At 38.7% G+C, this 20,035-nt stretch overlaps 1 protein-coding gene across 7 annotated transcripts in view; it reads right to left on the bottom strand.

The window, feature by feature from the left end:
* Positions 1-20,035, bottom strand: part of CCDC171 (coiled-coil domain containing 171) — a 317,640-nt gene that overhangs the window by 11,512 nt on the left and 286,093 nt on the right. The window lies entirely within an intron of this gene.

The following is a 20,035-nucleotide window of genomic DNA, read 5'->3' on the forward strand; positions in this document are numbered from 1 at the left end:
AAAAAAGAGGTAAACCTCATTCACAATTAAAGAAATGCAACACAAAACGTGACAATGAAAGCTTACTTTTTGCCTATAAAATAGCCAAAAATTAAGATATCTGATGAAACCCACCGCTAAGAGAGGGAAACAGGCAAGTTCCTACACGTAGGCTGGGCTGTACTCTGGTGCAAACTTTTGGGAAGACAAAATTTAAATTGTACCTGTTTTTGATTCAGCAATTCCACTGTTAGACATTTCTTCTTATGGCTACACCCACAGAAGCTCAACAAGATGAGCATACAGATGTATTCATCAAAGAATTCTTTTAGAAAAACACTTGTTAAATGAAACTGAGGTGTTAAGTGAAGTATGATACAATCACATCCGACAACAATTTTGAAAACTGATGTAAATATGTAAGTACTGATGTAGAAATACATCCAAATGAAATAAGATTCAAAATAGTGCACGCTCATCCGTGTCTGTGTGTGTGTGTATAAAGAGAAAGAACCCATTTGTATTAAAAAACACATAATTAAGTACAAGGAATTCCCTGGCAGTCCAGTGGTTAGGACTTTGTGCTTCCACTGCAAGGAGCTTGAGTTTAATCCCTGGTTGGGGAACTGAGATCCCACATGCTGCACAGAGCAGCCAAAAAAATGTATAAACACATACATGTACATATATACCTTTTCTTCTTTCTGGAAAGAGAATCACAGAAACTGCTAATTATTTATAGAAAAAGGGAATAAATTGGAGTATGTATTATAGGAAAAGCTCTGAAAGTTCAAAATTTTCTTTCTGTGTTTTTTTATCTTTAAAACTACTGAATCACAATCAAAGGTTTTAAACTGGCAAAATTCAACTCATTAACAAACAAATGGGAAAAATGGTAACTGTCAATAGTAATAAAAAATATAAGGGAAATGAGATGTTTATTACCAATCAAAATTCAATTTAAAAAACTGTGATAATTGACATTAGTGAAGGCATTAAAAAACAGGCACTCACAAATTGCTAGTGATGTATGAATTGACTGAACCATTTGGACTATAACTTGGTAACTGTCTTGAAATAGTTAATGCCATTTGGCCCAACAATTCCATTTATGATTAGTTTCTTAATATTAATAACAGACAAAATCAGAAATTATCTGATATTCAATAACAGAAGTACATTTAAGTAAGCTTTAGCCACTTGATGGAATATTATATGCTATAAAACTTATGGTTATATTAAGAAATAGTTGTAGAACACAGACAAATGCTGAGGCTTGACCAAGGGTCAGAAGCCTTTTTCTATTGAGGATCAGATAAATATTTCATGCTTTGCAAGCCATATGTCTCTGTTGCAACTACTAAACTCTGCTGTTGTAGCCCCAAAGCAACTATAGATAATATATGTAAATAAATTAGTGTGGCTATGTTCCAATAAAACTGCATTAATGAACACTGAAATTTGAATTTACCATAATTTTCACATCATGAAATATTATTTTTTTAATTCATTTTTTAAACATTTAAAAATGTAAAAACCATTCTTAGTTTACAGGCTATACAAAAACAGATGGCAAGTAGATTTGGTTCACAGGCTGTGCTTTTGCCCACCCTTGAGCAAGAGTATATAAATGAAAATGAGATATACAAAATTACATATGATACTTGTTGTGAGGTATTGAGACTGCAGGAATTTTTTCCCTAAGCTTCTGAATTTTCCAATTATCTACAGCAGTTTTACAACTAAAACTGCTTTATTGAAAAAGACTAATTCTATACATACTGAAACCCATATTCTAGTATAGTTAGGACTCTGAACTGTGTGGTCAAAATGAAATGTAATTGGTTTGTTAAAGGTCTCAGAGGGGAGGTCATGAACCAAGTGTTTTCGCAAGTTTTGAAAATCGGATTTTAATTTAGCTGAGAACACTTTCTTCCTTCAACATTTCCAGTTATCTAACTCCTATCCACCACCTGACATTAAGTACACACACACACACGAGTAACTCGCACCTCCGTACCAGCGTAGCTCCTCACGTGGAGTGGCTACTTACAACCTGTGTGCCTTCATTTTACTCCAAAGAGCACTTCCCGCTGCCAAGTTACGACTTCTGTGGTCAAAACGCACACATGTCACACTCTCTCTGGGAACTATTAAGCAAAAGTTTTCCGACCACTTTTTCATTACTGAAGAATTTCCTCTTAAAGTTATAAGTCCTTTTTTATTCAATGTCAAAAATTTAGTAATATCTGGAAGCTATAAACTTAGACCTTTTAGCAGCATGTTTTTCTCTGAGTAGAAATACCGGCCATGCACTTAGGTAAAAAAGAGCAGAAGAAGGAAGAAATATCTAAAATTGAAAGCTGTTTGAAAGAGATGGTTTTCCTTAATCTCACTACCATGGTATCTGTCACTCACATATTTCAACAAAATCAGCAATAAATTCACACGTTAAAAATCGAAACCCATTTTTCCCTGCCCCACCCTTCCAGGGCTGGTTTAAACCATGCTCCCCTGTTACTCCACTTTATCAAATCTGAAATCCCCAGCCATTCTTCATGAGATGTTGCAAAGTCTTCATTCCCCTGCTGATCATCGAAGAGATCCGTGCCATATTCCCCAGGGCTGCTAAACTAACCCTTTGACCGGTGCCCCAGCTGGGCCTTTCTGGAGGGACTGGTTATCTTGAGTTAAAAGAATGTGGCCTCTCTGCTTCTCAGCGAGAGAGGAACCCTTCAGATGTAAGACAAATCGGTGACCTGGGGTTCACATCTGTGGAATGCCTTCCAAACACAACAAGCGCTGGGGCACACGTTCCAAAGCAAACCACTTAGCTGGCAACGACATTTCCTTTACATGATAGGCAGGAATGCTGCTTCTGATAGAACCAGGCCATTTCCAGCAGTCTCAAACCAAACCCATCTCCAGGGAGAACATCTTATAGAACTGTGAGAGTAATGCAGCAACCACAAAATTCCAAAATAATAGAGCTATGGATTCCATTTCAAGAACCTACTCCCTACATGACCAGTTCCATATGATAGACTTTCCCCAAGATAGCATAAAGCACATCTAAACCCACACTCACTATATTAGGATCCTAAATTAGCTCCACTCACTACTTCTTTTAATAGATATCTACTATCTATTAAAAGAATAAAATCAAAGAAGTAACTAAACTGCCTAAGAAGTGTCAGACACTGTTCACGGTACTGGGATACAGAAGTGAATTACACACCAAAATTCTCTGCCTTTAGAGAGTTCACCTTGTCCTTGACTACTTGTGTTTGGAGACAGTTCTTAAATTATAATTTGTTCAATACTCTATAACCACACAACTGCTGTTTTGTAGTATTACATTTTGATGGACAACGGTACTTAAGAGTTTGCTAGACTCATTGTTCCACGGACACAAGCAAGGTCCCAGTAATGAGTCACATTTCCCTAGTTCTTTCCTGACACATGACCTCAAACTCCCTGTCAAAAGTTGCTGGGTGCCTGACATCCTTCCATCAGGCCCTGCCTCCAACATATTAGAGAGACTCCTTGTGCCATATGGGCACCATCTTTACACAGACTAGCCCTACACCCACTCTTCCCTCTGAAACCTGTGGTAACTCTGACTGGAACCCAGTGTCTCACACCGTCTGTCATAAAACATTTCTTTCAGCTTCCACCTGTAGGCATCTTTTTCTCAGAGACCAGAAGCCAGTCCATAGGCCCGCACAGAGGAGAAGAACTATGCTGCTCTCTCCACTTCTCGTCACCTCCTCTGACCACCTGCCCACAAAACCTCCACTTGTCCTTCAACCATCGCCAAGGCTTTCAGTCACATAAACTCCCCAAGAGCCTGCACACCACTTTTTCACAAAGGCCTTGATTTGTTTGAAACTCAGCTCAGGTTAGGGTAGCCACCAGATAACAATTTTGACAAAGGTTTCAAAGCTCTTTTCTAAAATTGTTCATCTGTTATTCAATTGTCTCGTCACTCTCTCTAGTCTACAAATGCACTTTTAATTTTTCTAAGCAAGTCATTCCTTCAGACTTCTCTCTTTTTTCTACTTGACCTCTACTTCATTGTATATTTACTTATTATCTGAGAATATTCAACTTTTCTCTTGAAGACAAGAAAAAAATAGGACAGATGTAACTCATAACAAGTGTTAAGCATAGAGAATGAATCAGCCAGTAGTGTGAGATAAGCAGCAGAATCTATATGATAGGAAAAGGTATTAGTTGGTCCCCTGCAGGACAGGCTACTCCCAGACAGACAAGGAAGAGGGAGAGATGCACCACCTCCAGGGTAAAGTCATCCTCAAATTGCCCCCGATGGCTCAGCCAATAAAGACTCTGTCTGCCAATGCAGGAGAAACAGGAGATGTGGGGTTGATCCCTGGGTTGGGAAGAACCCCAGAAGAAGGAAACGGCAAGCCACTCTAGTATTCTTGCCTGGAGAATCCTATGGACAGAGGAGCCTGGTGGGCTACAGTCCATAGTGTGGCAGAGTCAGACACCACTAAAGCACAGAACACAGGCAAACTGCCCCCAGAGCTACAGAGAAAACCCAGAGCAGTCCGGCTGCCTAAGCGGCAAGCTACAGAGACTGGCCAGGAGTATTTCTCAAGACAGGTGTGGATAAGCGGACCCGGGCATCTTCAGTCACCTCATCCAGCTTTCTCAGCGCTCCACCTCGGTCCCATAACCTCACGAGAAGGATGATGCAGCTCAGAGAGAGGCCATTTGAACACCTTACGAGCAAGGAACCAGAGAGTAGGGTCTGTCCCCCTGCTGCCTCCCTACCATCTGCTTCTTGCTGGGTGCTTTAGATTGAGTTGCTAAGCCATGTGATTTGAGGATCCTAATTTCATCTGTGAGACCTCCTGTTCTGTGAGTTCAAGGATAACCTGCCTGCTAGAGTCCTTGGAGGCTACCTTTACGTTAAGACAATCTCCCATAGACTCCTTTGCCCCTGAGACTAATCAAAACGCTGATCCTGAAGCAAGCCCTGCCTTCTCCTATCTCAGATTCTCTTCTTCAAGCAGATTTTTCTATTTAAAAGGAGGCTTTTTCTATTTAAAAGGAGGCTTTTTCTATTTAAAAGGAGACTTCTTCATCGGGTTCTCACAACTCACCTCCGGTATCACCTTGCCCTCAAACGTTCCCTGAATCTGGCCCAGGTACAGTTGGGTTACAAGCCCCTTCTTGGCGTTATCCAGACACCCCACACTGCCGCTTTTATAAAGGCACGGCATCACAGTCTGCTGTGTGCTTCAGCCTGTGCTGTTTAATGTAGTAGCCACTGACCATATGTAAGTAATTTAAATTAATTAAAATTGAATTGCATGTAAAATTAAAATTTAGTTCCTCAGTCGCACTAACTGTCCTCCACACATTCAACAGCCATGACTCCACCATCACAGTAAGTCACAACGGTCAGAGCTGGCACGGAGTGTTCCCTCCTTGGAGGCACAGACTATTTTATCTGTGTTTGTTTCAGCATTACCAGTGGCTTGACTTGCCGCTGTTTAGTCACTAAGTCATGTCCAACCCTTTTGCAACCCGTGGACTGTAGCCTGCCAGGCTTCTCTGTCCATGGAATTCTCCAGGCAAGAATTCTGGAGTGGGTTGCCATGGCCCTCTCCAGGGGATCTTCCCGACCCAGGGATCGAACCTGCATCTCCCTCATTGCCAGGTGAGTTCTTTACCTGGGAAGCCAGTGGCTTGACCAGTGACCAGTAGATCACAGGCACACCATGTATTTGCTTATTTTTGACTGAATACACTGCTTCTAATCCATATTCCAAAGAAAGCCAACATGATTTGATATTAAACTTTTCTCTCTGAAAAATATTTTTATTTCACAATGTTTCATTTTCATTCTTTAATTCTAACTTTCTCTGATTTTTCCTTTCTAAAGTGTTCAAAGTTTCAGAAGGATTCTCACTGTTCCTTTCCGTGTTTATTTTTCTCCACCTGGAGAGTGTCATTAAAGCATTTCACCTTAGGCTGCTCCGAAAGTAAAGAAGCCTGTCTGTGACAAAAAGACAAGAGGACAGTTATCTTGGCAAGTGTCCATCCACAAGACACCCAGGCCGGAATCCTAGTTCTCTTGACCTAGATTTGCTGTATCAGAAAGATGCACTGCTTATTCTCCTGCTTAAATTTCCAATTTTTATACTCTCTTGAGAAAAGGATTCTATTATAAGCTAAATTTGGAGGCAATCTAATTGTTTGATGTAAACCTTCAAAGTTTCCTTTGAGTTGAATGTCTATCTGCTTGGGCAGAAAAGGGGAAAAGAGGGAATTTACATTCACTTTGCTAAACATTAGCATCTTTTGTTCAATCATTTGAATGCAGGACAGTTCTGGGAAACAGCTTAGAGAACAAGAGTTGACACATACAGTGGAAAATCTTTTAAGGTGCTTGGATTCAATGAGGGAGAAAGTGAGATGGAACCATATTTCAGCTCCCTAACTGTGCTCCAGTCTGCGGGAACTTTGTGACAGGTCTCTGTCTCTCAGCTACACTTGACTGGCTTTGGCTGACATTCAGCTGTCAGACAGCAACCCTCAACCAGGCCCCTAACATGCTCCACAGCTTCACCCAATTAACTCGCTTTCACTTGACGCAGCAGCAAAAAGCTTCATAATAGGTGGTCAAGGTGCGTGGTGTCTGCCTGCCCTCGACCTGCTCACACACAGCAAGCTGTTTAACTACTTTCTTCTCGCCAACGTGCTCAGAACTAGGATGACTACAATGTAGTCACTCCCTCTATTGAATTGGATGGGAATTTAGGAAACAGTACAGTGATGCACTAAGAAGCTGCTCAAAAACAGATCTCTACATGACTACAGTTAAATTTCAAATCAGTTCCTTAGGCCCTTCTGAGAAGAAGATCTGATTTTTAGATTATCAAAACTTAATATCAACCAGCAATCAATTTATGGTTTTGTTGTCCTTCAGTCACTCGGTCGTGTCTGACTCCTTGCGATCCCATGGACTGCAGCACACCAGGCTTCCCTGTCCTTCCCTGTCTCCCGGAGTTTGCTTATTTTTCATTTATGGTTAGTATCACAAATAACAGGACTGTACTGCTATAAAGATGATCTGGGATAGGAAAAACTTTTGGCAAGTAAGAGTAGAAAGGTCTAGGCACAATTCAAGAGTACGGAACTCAGCCTTTGCTCATAAAAACGCACTTTTTTTCAGAAACTCAACATTTTTTTTATGTTTTTGTCCTGCTGCTTAGCCTTTCAGGTGAAATATACTGTACTTGAAAATAGACTTGGCTAAGAATTAAAAACTTTTATACTTATCTTGAAAAATGACCTGAGTAATTTACACATTTTCTCTCATCTCTCAATACACTCAGACCTAAATATATAATCAGTTTTCACTTATTTGCACTCTGAAGATCTGAAAAATTTTTTTAATGTTATGTAAAGAAAAGTAATATAAACTGTACTGCCTTTGGTTCCCTCTATTTATAAAGCCATGTGAGGAAGAGGCCACCAAAAAGTCACTTTACGATAGGATTCTTCATTATTGACATCCAAATACAGATTCTTGTAGCTGTTACCAAGACAGAGTTACGATTTCAATTCCAAGGACCCTATCAGTGATCAGAGCTGGAAATCTAATTAAAGGAATGGGAATGCTAGCCTCCAGCACCACAAACTAATTCTAGGAGAAATTTACCACTACTTTACACCAGGCAAAGAAGAGTTTAAGCATACCTTGCCATTCGATACGTGTCTGAGATGATGACCTAAGCTTTTGGAGTCAAGTCTGTAAGCAGGAGTGCTTTTGTGACATGACTTCAAACTGAAAGAAATCTTTCTCTACATAAAATACTTATTTGTTGTTTTGAACACTGCTCACTTCTTACCAGAAGCTCAAGGCAGGGATAAATCTTGATTCAATTGCTGGGCAATTAGGAAATGACATGGCATCCGTTTTATTCATCAAGTCCTGTCAATTTCTCCATCTATATTATCTGGCCACAGTCTAATCCTTCTCCATCTCCACTCTTACTGCCCTCATACAGGTAATTCTCACTTCTCACTTGGTCTTCTTTAATATGACTTATCACAATTCATTACAAGTATTTATGTATATGTCTGTCTTCTCCAAACACCTTCAGATCCCTGAGAGAAGGTCCCTTATCTCATCCTATTAAGGATGTAATGTAATATAATGCTTAAGAGTGAGGACTTTGGGTTCACAGTGCCTAGGCTCAAATCCTGTACTCTATACTGGTAGTTTCTTCATCTAAAAAGCGATAATAACCCTCCTTTGATAAGACAATGAAGACTAAATTAGTAATATACATCAAGTTCTCAGCACAATGGCTGGCACATAGTAAGCCTTCAATGAATGTTGGTATTGTTATTATTACTCTTATTACAACATTTTTAGAACTTGGCAAAGTACATAGGACATAGGAGGTAATAGATGCATGGTGAAGGAATAATTAGGTGTTAATTAGGTAATCTTTTTGTTTCACTTCAGGATGATATAAAGAATAAAAATTGTTCATGAAGAATATGAATGATGGATTTAAAACTTTTGAGTTCTGGTACTATCACTGTATAGAAATAAATAAGCATTAAAAATATCTAAATTTTTAAAAATCAGCAAGAATTTGAGATTTCTAAGATATTTTTTCTTAGCAAATAACATGCTCTTCTGAGCATAAAGAAAAACAGTTTTTATTGTTTAAAAAATAAACATTTTTAATTACCTTCCTTTTTTAGAGATTTGACGGCTTGCTTATTCAGTATGAGGATGACCTCATTATCTACAGAATTTTTAAGGAATGTGAATAAAAGGTTTATCTGAAAGGAAGGTTTTACTTAGGATACTTTTCAAAAATGATCTTAATTTTTTTTCCCTGAACACAGCTTTACATTTTTCTATCTCAAAGCTATTGAACATCTTAACCAGAAGAGGAGTTTGGATTGATATAACATAGGCATACTTCCAGGGCTGAAATGCATAAAAATAACAGGCCATGTTTTGTAAATATTATATGTCCTTTAAGTAAAGACATCAAAAAAACAGTTAATCCTTTACAATTTAAAAAAGTTGCTAGCTAGTATTTGAAGTATAAAAAAAAATTTGCCAAACTTTTCTATTTCAACTTGGTTTACAGCCACCCTAAGTAATGCCTTTTATAAAACTAAATCCCACATTAAACTTACCAACTGTATTAGTTTCCTAGGGCTGCTAGTACAAATTGCCACAAACTGGGTGGCTGAGAAAAACAGAAATTTATTCTCTAACGGTTCTAGAGGCTAAAAGTCTGAAATCGTACTGGCAGGACTGTGCTTTCTCCAAGGACTCTCCGGAAGAATCCTTCCTTGCCCCTTCCACCTCCTGGTAGTGACTGGAAATCATCGTCATTCCTGAGTCTGGAGCTGCCTCACTTCAGGGTCTACCTCTGTCTTCACATGGCCACCTACCCTCTCTGTGTGTCTCCCCTTAAAAGGACACTGGTCACTGGATTTAGGGCCTGCTCTAATCCAGTATGAAGTCATCCTAATTTAACGGATTATATCTGCAAAGGCCTTATTTCCAAATAAGGTTACATTCTGAGATTCTGAGTAAACACAGAGGACTCTATTCAGTCTACTATCACAACTACAAACAGCATAAGAAGGAAGGAATTAGGATTATTATTCTTTTAATTTGGGGCTCAGGGTACCTATGTATTCTACCTTCAGGCTGTTTTAGATACTAGCTCAATTATTACCTCAAGAGAACCTTGAGGATTTCCTAAGCCCTATTAACTTCTAAAGGTCATTGTTCATAAACATCATCTCTCACTGAAGCTTTTTATTTAGTCTTCAAATGTTACTAAGCAAATGGAGCAAACATTTTTGGAGGCCTCGTTATACATGAAAGTGAACTAACCTTTTCCCCCTTCATTTCTAATTGCTGAATATTTTACTTTCATTGAAAACAAAATACGTTCAGAAAGCAGTAGAGTGTTTTTCAAGTGTATTAAATGATGCCATGATAAACACAAGCTTTTATCCAGAAGTTCCAAAAACACCCTATGAAAGAAATTTTTTAATGTCTGTAAACATTAAGGTTTCAGAAACTTTCTAATATATGTGCAACTATAATTTTCTAATAAATACATGCAGAAATGTTTTATAACAATAATGATACACACGGGTTATTGTTCCATTATCCAAATTCATGTGATAGCAGTTTGCTGTCTCTCCCAAATCCCAAAGCAGCTTGATTTCTTAGGATCATGGTTTTCACTTTTTAAGTAGACATAATTTTATTATAATAGGATATTATTTATGCAAAGAAATGACATAGATTAAAATGTTAATTTTATAACTTAAGAAATAAAACCTCTGCATTCAAGGAAAAGAGTATTAAAATATAAAATTGATGACATCTACCATCAGTAAGCCAAGCATTTAGAAGTGAGTCTTGAAACCTAACTATGTAAGTTAATTTTAGGCAAAGAAACAAAAACACCAATCAGAAGCCATTCTAATGCTAACTCCAAAGCTCTGCCTAGAAAAGGGGAGTTACTCTAACACCTTGGTAGTCCCTTCTTATGTTGAGAACAGGTACAAATCATAGTTCTATGCTCAGTTGATTAGAATATGATAGAAATGGCATTAATAATAATAGCAGAGATTTTATAGTTATCCTTTCTTTTAATCTCCGTACAAGCCTAGAGAGAGAAGCTACTGGTATCCTCATTTTTACATGTGAGGAAACTGAAGCACTGTTGAAGAGGCTGTTAACTTAACGAGGTTCACGTGGTTAGCCAAGTGGTGAAGCCAGGATCTGAATATTCCTAACTCCAGGGTCCCCACAATCCAGCCACTGTGAATGAGCTCTTGAGTTGGACTGCCTGTGTTCAAATCTTTGCTTCAGCACCTGGTAAGCCATACAATAGGGAGATAACAACGGTACCAAAAATAATATATAACCACAGGGGTATTGCGGTATTAACTAAACTAATACATACTAGGTTCTGAGAATGTTGGTTCATACACGGGAAGTACTGGATAAATGTGAGCTAATCTCCTCCTCCTCCTCTTCCTGCTCTATACCAGCCATCTCTCGGGCTTGAAAACCATGTATATATCCCTAAGCTCTGTCTCACATTCACAGACTGTGCCTTGTCTGGAAGATACTTCTTCTTGGTCACAAGGGGGCTTTCATAAGAAAATGATTTAGGCCAAGAAGAAAAGTGCTGGCTGCAGTAGTTTACCAAGAGCCAGCAGTCTCAGTTTACTGGCTTGCTAGCTGGATGGTGCAGCACAAATCACACAGGCTTTCTGAATCTCACACATAATACCTTCATCACGAAGAGCTATAAAGTGGTATACATGGGTATATTTTGAAAACTGTAAAGAACTGCAGAAACCAAATTGTCATAGTTATGAGGAAAAAGTCAACTCATAGCTTGACCATGAAGGCATATACGCCAGCAGCAACCCGTTTCTGCTCACATAGTTCTCCCTATCTGGAGCTCCTTATTCAACCCCTATCATTCCTTCAAAATCAAGCTCAAATACAAATTCTCAAAAACATTCTAGCCACCCCAGTCGAAATAAATCTAACTTTTAAAAATCTATGGTTATTCGTCATCTTACGGCTTGATGGGAGCCTGTCCTGACTCATGAACTAGATTACAAATTCCATCAAATCAGCAACTCTTCATTATGCCTTTCTGTATTCAAGGTGTATGCAGACACAATTATCTTCCTTACATAAAATATGACGAGAGAGACAGCTCTAAAAGATTTTAGAACTCTTCAAAAAGGAATAAAGCTCACTGACTGATTCAACAAACTTTTGTTGGTCACTCAGTAAAGAGTCAGGCACAATGTGGGTGGGCACTAAGGATGTAAGGATGATTAAACACAATACCTGACTTCCAGACCAAGCTGAGACTCAAGCTGAGCAAAATGAAATATGTATGCAGATCTGAAGGCCTTGATCTTGGTCCAGTTCTAGATGCACAGGTCAGGTCTGAATAAGTAACAGTGATTTGACATACTCCTTGAAGGTACTAAAGTTGACTGTTGGGACCTGATCTTTTTTTAACTTTTTCCTAAATTGTTAAGAATCACTAAAGGAGAAAGTTTACCAGTGCTCCCAAGATTTTTCAAAACCAAGGACAGTCCCTGGATTAGCTGGAACCTTGGAAGCAAGTGGGAATAATATAGCCTGAAAACTTGAAAATAAATTCATAACCCCAAGTGCATAAAAAAATCCATCATAAGTACCTGGGGGGATATATCTCAATTCTATGATCCCAGAGGTTTGTGACATTGTACAGGAAGCAGTGATCAAGACCATCCTCAAGAAAAAGAAATGGAAAAAGGCAAAATAGTTGTCTGAGGCTGCTAAGTCACTTCAGTCATGTCCGACTCTGTGCAATCCCATGGATGGCAGCCCACCAGGCTTCTCTGTCCATGGAATTCTCCAGGCAAGAATAGTGGAGTGGGGTGCCATATCCTTCTCCATTGTCTGAGGAGGCCTTACAAATAGCTGAGAAAAGAAGAGAAGCCAAAGGCAAAGAAGAAAAGGAAAGATACTTTCATTTGAATGCAGAGTTCCAAAGAATAGCAAGGAGAGATAAGGAAGCCTTCCTCAGTGATCAATGCAAAGAAATAGAGGAAAACAATAGAATGGGAAAGACTAGAGATCTCTTCAAGAAAATTAGAGATACCAAGGGAACATTTCATAAAAAGACGGGCACAATAAAGGACAGAAATGGTATGGACCTAACAGAAGCAGAAGATACTAAGAAGAGGTGGCAAGAATACACAGAAGAACTATACAGAAAAGATCTTCGTGACCCAGATAACCACGATGGTGTGATCACTCACCTAGAGCCAGACATCCTGGAATACGAAGTCAAGTGCGCCTTAGGGAGCATCACTACGAACAAAGCTAATGGAGGTGATCCATCACATTCCAGTTGAGCTATTTCAAATCCTACAAGAAGATGGTGTTAAAGTGCTGCACTCAATATGCCAGCAAATTTGGAAAACTCAGCATGCCCACAGGACTGGAAAATGTCAGTTTTCATTCCAATCCGAAAGAAAGGCAATGCCAAAGAATGTTCAAACAACTGCACTCATCTCACACTAGGAAAGTAATGCTCAAAATTCTCCAAGCCAGGCTTCAACAGTATGTGAACCGTAAACTTTCATATGTTCAAGCTGGATTTAGAAAAGGCAGAAGAACCACAGTTCAAATTGCCAACATCCACTGGATCATCGAAAAAGCACAAGAATTCCAGTAAAACATCTACTTCTGATTTATTAACTATGCCAAAGCCTTTGACTGTATGGATCACAACAAACTGTGGAAAATTCTTAAGAGATGAGAATACCAGACCACCTTACCTGCCTCCTGAGAAACCTGTATGCAGGTCAAGAAGCAACAGTTAGAGCTGGACATGGAACAACAGACTGGTTCCAAATTGGGAAAGGAGTACGTCAAGGCTGTATGCTGTCACCCTGATTATTTAACTTATATGCAGAGTACACCATGCAAAATGCTGGGCTGGATGAAGCACAGGCTGGAATCAAGGTTGTGGGGGGAAATATCAATAACTTTAGATATGCAGATGACAACACCCTTATGGCAGAAAGTAAAGAAGAACTAAAGAGCCTCTTGATGAAAGTGAAAGAGGAGAGTGAAAAAGCTGGCTTAAAACTCAACATTCAGAAAACAAAGATCATGGCATCTGGTCTCATCACTTCATGGCAACTAGATGGGGAAACAATGGAAACAGTGACAGACTTTATTTTCTTGGGCTCCAAACTCACTGCAGATGGTGACTGCAGCTATGAAATTAAAAGACGCTTGCTCCTTGAAAGAAAAGCTATGACCAACCTAGACAGCATGCTAAAAAGCAAAGACATTACTTTGCCAACAAAGGTCCATCTAGTCAAGGTTATGGTTTTTCCAGTAGTCATGTATGGATGTGAGATTTGTACTATATAGAAAGCTGAGTGCCGAAGAAATGATACTTTAGAACTGTGGTGTTGGAGAAGACTCTTGAGAGTTCCTTGAACTGCAAAGAGATCCAGTCCATCCTAAAGGAAATCAGTCCTGAACATTCACTGGATTGATGCTGAAGCTGAAACTCCAATACCTTGGCCAACTGATGCAAGGAACTGACTCATTGGAAAAGACCCTGATGCTGGGAAAGATTGAAGGTGGGAGGAGAAGGGGACGACAGAGGATGAGATGGTTGGATGGCATCACCGACTCAATGGACATGAGTTTGAGCAAACTCTGGGAGTTGATGATGGACAGGGAAGCCTGGCATGCTGCAGTCCATGGGGTCGCAAAGAGTCAGACACTACTCAACAACTGAAGATCTCAAAATAAATATACAGTTTTTAAATTTGAGATTTATTCATTTAATAAATAAATATTAACTCACTGCTATGACATGCTTAATTGTTACATGATTTCTTATCAATGAACCTGTTTTTCTAAATATATAGTGTTCTCACTATTTTATAGAAATATAAGCAGGCACAAGTTCTTGTCATCATCTGATGATGAACCCCCTTTGCATTGCAGAGTTTCTGAATTCATCAATATTTGCTTCTGACTTCTGCTCCTCTTATGGTTAAACTGATGCCCAACTGCCATCATGCCAATTCTAGGGTCACTGAATTAAATGCATCAGTGACAACAGTGATAATGCTGAGAAACACACACGTGCTACGGAATCATTATTATGTTGCCAAGAACCTCATAGGAAACAGGAAATCTTCAAACCGAAAACGAACATCAAAAGAGCTGACAAGACAGCCAGCGGTTTAACTCAGGACCTGTCTCCTCACTCGGTTTGGTCTGGGTTCAGCAGCTGCAGTCAGGGTTCAGGGCTATTCTCAAGTGGACTGACATTCCTATCACCAGATTCTTAAACTGTTTTTCTGTCTTTCTTTTTTTAATTTGCTATTCTACATTGCTGAGCTCTTTATCAGAGTTTAGAATTTTTATACGTAAATAAAGCAAAGAACAAGTCCATATAAAAAGGAAATTAAATTTCTAGAATGCCTTTCATCTTTCTTATGGTAAAGAAAAAGATTTCTTTTCCTTTTTGGGATATGAAATGTAAACATACAAAGATTATTTGTTGCAAAATTATGATTTCTACTAAAGTAAAACATGTATCCTAAGCACACTCTTTACGTGAACTTAGACCTTAAACCAACAGTTCTTCAATTCTTTGTATTATATTTAAGGCCCACAGACGGTCAACTAGAATATTCACCATCACCAATATCACTTATTTATTATATTTCATTAGGATGTGAGGGATTACTAACAAAGACACTAACAAAGACACAACTCCTGATCCCAGGTGAAATGCAAATACAGCCACATATGAGAAATTTCTTTCTTTTCCCCTTTTTCTTCCCTTAAGAAAAGGGGTTGAGGAGACCATAGAAACAACATTCTTCAGTAGTAACTTGACATAACAAATGATCTTAACAATAAAGAAATTCTGAACCCACAGAGACAGAGGGCCAATTGTGGCCACGTGCTTGGCTGTTTGACAAACTTAACTTCTGAACAGGTTGGTAAACTTTAAGCTGGACCACATAATTTGGCATTTGTGACGGAACTTTGAGCAAACTATTGCTATGTCCCAGATATTGTGCTAATATCTAGGAACAGAACAATTTCCTATTTACATGGCACTTCCAGTCTAATGAGGTTAGTTAATTAACAACCAATTACAATATGGTATGATTAATGTTATAAGAGTCTAACAGTGTACAAGGTGCTTGAGGAGAGATTTTGAATTTAAAACTTTGGGGGAAAATCAACTGAGCACAAGGTAGAAAATAATATTCCAAACAAAGTAATCAGCATATATCAAGGCTTGTGAGAGAGAAAACCTGGCACTAATTTTTACTAATTTAAGTAAAAAACTGATTTAATAAAACCCACAATTAATAGATTGGTAACCCTACAAATATCATAATTGATAATGCTCTATTAGGTCTTTCCACTTTGTGATTAAAAATGAACTGACTTATATGATATTTGTATACTTTGTTTCTAAATCACTAGTTGAAACAGAGGGTTTCGGGCTGCTGCTTATTGTCCAGGATGTTTTTCAAACTACACACTCTATGTCTTTTCAATAAATGAACAGACCATTTGAATACATTTTCACACTTTTATATTTTTAATACCAGATTTGAAACACTAAAAGCATCAAAATGTTGGTATAAGAATTTTGATCCAGTGAGTGGGACTTATGGTTCTGGGGAAGATCATCTGAAATAAATTTCCATAATCTATTTTTCTTTTTTGATTGCTTACTACCACTGTATTTCAACATCAGCATTTTTTTTTATGCCTGCTATCTCATCCAGTGTTACAGTATGGGTGCAAATTAAGTAAGAATAAGAATAAAAAGTTAACCTGTAAGAATGGTTAACAGTACAATGGTATTCCCGAAGTGCTCAACTAAGTAAAAAATTAACCAAGAGCTTCCTGGAGAATCCCAGAGGAACCCAGTGGGCTACAGTCAAAGGGTCGCAAAGAATCAGACACGACTGAAGCGCTGAGTACAACCATGAAGTCAGGAGTTTCTATGAGTTCCTGTAAGTTCCACTAGTCAACATGCTAACTTTACCTGCATTCAGGGGCTATCGATATTCCATTACAAAGGTAAAAATATTCAAACCTTCGTTTTATTGATCTAAAAAACAGGAATGAAACATGCCAGTGTTATCATTCATGACCCGAATCCTCAGAGAAACCCGCCAAATGAATGAGTTAACACAGAAGTGACACAAACCCGTGAAAGGACAGCCTTTAATTTGTACCTACATGCTTCAGAAGGCTGCCAAGTAGAACAGAGGTTGTGACAGAATTAATAACGTGAATGGAAAAAGCATCTGTTTAGTACTAGAGGACACCCTAGAGACCCTCTGGTCAAAGCTCCTCTTTTTACAACTCTGAAAATTCCCAGAGAAGTTATTTGCCCAGGAGCACATAGCTAGTGTGGCAGTACCAGGACCAAGTTCCTAACTCTTGCCCCCGCAGTCCAGTGTGTTTCCACTGCACCGAATTAGGGGCACGTGCCTTCAACTCCTCTGCACCTCAAAAATCACAGGGAGAAATACTGAAGAGATAAAGCCATGATAGCTGTCAGTACATGAGAGTTGTGAAGAGGAAGACAGAGAAACATCAGTGAAATGTTGGACAGGTTGGCCAACTTTTATATCTTTGTTGGTTCCCAAATTCAGTCTGCAAGGCTGGCTTTAGGCTAAGGATTCTCCCCTTACTCCCATAAGGAAATTCTGTGAATATCCCTACCAAAAGGGAAGTTGAGGCATGAAGTCAGTTACCTCAGCACTCCTGTTGCCCTATAAATTTCCTTCAGTCATTGAAAAATAGAAACGACCATAACTAACTTAGAGCTTAACTGGATAAAAAAAACCAAGTATAAGACGTAGACTAAAAACATATGCTAAGACATGATTTTATGTCCTTAAAGGTTAACTATATGCTTTTACCCAAAATATGCACATCACTATTCTCCCCAAAACAAATGATAAAAAAGTTTTCATTATATATTTAATGAAAAAATCACCATCAGCTATCAAGGTCAACAGCTGTTTGTTAAAAAGTTTATGCACAGGGGCTTCCCTGGTGGTCCAGTGGTTGAAAATTCCCCTGCCAACGCAGGGGACACAGGTTTGATCCCTGGTCCAGGAAGATTCCACCTGCTGTGTGGCAACTAAGCCCGTGCACCGTAACTTCCGAGCAAGTGCTCTAGAGCCTGCAAGTTGCAGCTACTGAGCCTGTGTGTTGCAACTACTGAAGCCCGCATGCCCTAGAGCCCGTGCTCTGCAACAAGAGAAGCCAGCGCAATGAGAAGCCTGTGCATCACAACGAGAGAACAGTCTCTGCTCGCCTCAACTAGAGAAAGCCTGCAGGCAGCAACAAACACCCAGCGCAGCCAAAAATAAATCAATCAGTTTATGCATAAAGCAAAAATATTTGTTCTTCCTGTCTTCTTGATATGACAGGAGTTCTCAAACGTTTTTAAAGCATAAGTCTTTTGTTAAATGAAATCTTACTCAGAAATTTAATTTCTGAACTAAAATAAGATAAAAGTAAAGTTAGTGACTCAGATGGTAAGGAATCTGCCTGCAATGCAGGAGACATACGTTTGATCCCTGGGTCAGGACCATCCCATGGAGAAAGGAATGGTTACCCACTCCAGTATTATTGCCTGGAGAATTCCATGGACAGAGGAGCCTGGCAGGCTACAGTCCATGGGGTCACAAAGAGTTGGACATGACTGAGCAACTAATACAAAGTTACCCTGCATAGAATGAGGTAGGAGTGAGAACTCTGTTTTCTAGTCTTCCCTACTCCCACCCTGAGATACCCATATGAAACAGGGATAAATAAGACTGAGACATACTAAATGGCTGTTTCTAATAAATGATAAACCCCTCTATACCTAGCTTTCTTAGTTCTGAAATAGGGATCAATTTAAACTCTTCCAAATATTGCTAAAAAGCATTACTACACACCTGATGCCTTTGGTTATCAGTGCCATTAAAAAGAAGAAACAATGTAGTTATAAAATCTGAATTATTTTAATAACTTTACTTTAAATTTCTTGGTTTTTTTACCTGCTTTGGGAAAGACATTTAGCCTCTTTTAAAGAACTGGAAGATTTTATATCCAAATAAATATGGGTCAGGAAATGTTTAAGTAAACAAACTAAGATTTAAAAAAAAAAAAAAAGATTACTCCATAGGCAAAATACAACAATATATAAATAATGAATACTATTTTTCTACACAGGATATATATATATAGCTATATACATATATCTAGATTCAAAACTCCTTGCTAGGTCACCTTCTTTTTGCAAAAAAGAAAAAAAAAACACACAACAAAAAATGGTTATACTATCAAGAAAAGTCAAAAAGATAGGGAATACCTAAGAATCTACAATATCCAAAATGCTACTTGATAAAATATTTTAAAATTTAAGTCGTAAGCCTCCAAGAGGATTAACAAAATAATGTATCAAAACAATCAAATTGGCATGATAAAATTAGATATAACCTGTACTGTATACAATCTATATGATATGTAGTTTCAACCAAATTTCTATTTCCAGTTGGAACACATCAGAAATAAGATGGTGGCAAGTAGAAACATAAAGCTATAACCTTAGCTGGCCCTCACATCTGGAAGGGTTATCTTTCCAATGGTGTCAGACAAACACGGAGAACAAAAGGATAGCCAAAGGAATAAACTGAATTCAGATTCGATCAAAGTATGCCCTAAGCCAAAGTTCTGGGAAGCTAAGGCAGCTATGTCTTCCCAATTTCTCAGCTGACACAGAATCTTAAGAACAAGTGCAATATATCCAAACTTCAAACTGATATAACATGGAAGGGTGTACTCTTTCAATTCTCTGTGCACAACACAACTTCAAAAGGAAAGAGGAAGGCCCTTTGTTCTAGGTAAAAGGCTTTAACCAGAGACCTGGTGAATCCACCACTCTTCAGACACAGTCATTTTTTACTGAAAGAAAAAAAGAATAGCTTTTTTATTTTGGAGAGAAAACTATAAAACTTTTATTAAAGTGTAAATGTTCTTGTCTCTTCACAGCCTAAAGGCACATTTGACTTAAACTTGGTCATTCTTAATGTTTCTCTAGTATTTCGTAACCTGGAATCCATTTTCTAAGAAAAATGTCTATTTCTACTGTTAGGTCGAGCATGGTTTTGGACACACAGACAGGGGTTTCCATCTTAGATCCCACACAGCAATGACATCGGGCAGATTACTTATCCTCTCTGGGACCGAGATGCCTTGTCTGCAATATGCACATGTGCTCTATCGTGTCTGACTCTGTGACCCCATGGACTGCAGCCAACAGGCTCCTCTGTCCATGGGTTTTCCCAGACAAGTATACTGGAGTGGGTTGCCATTTCCTCCCCCAGTCCAGGGGATCTTCCCGACCCATGGATCAAACCCATGTCTCTC

This window comes from Dama dama, chromosome 29 (assembly GCF_033118175.1).
Source record: "Dama dama isolate Ldn47 chromosome 29, ASM3311817v1, whole genome shotgun sequence".
Classification (NCBI taxonomy): Eukaryota; Metazoa; Chordata; class Mammalia; order Artiodactyla; family Cervidae; genus Dama; species Dama dama.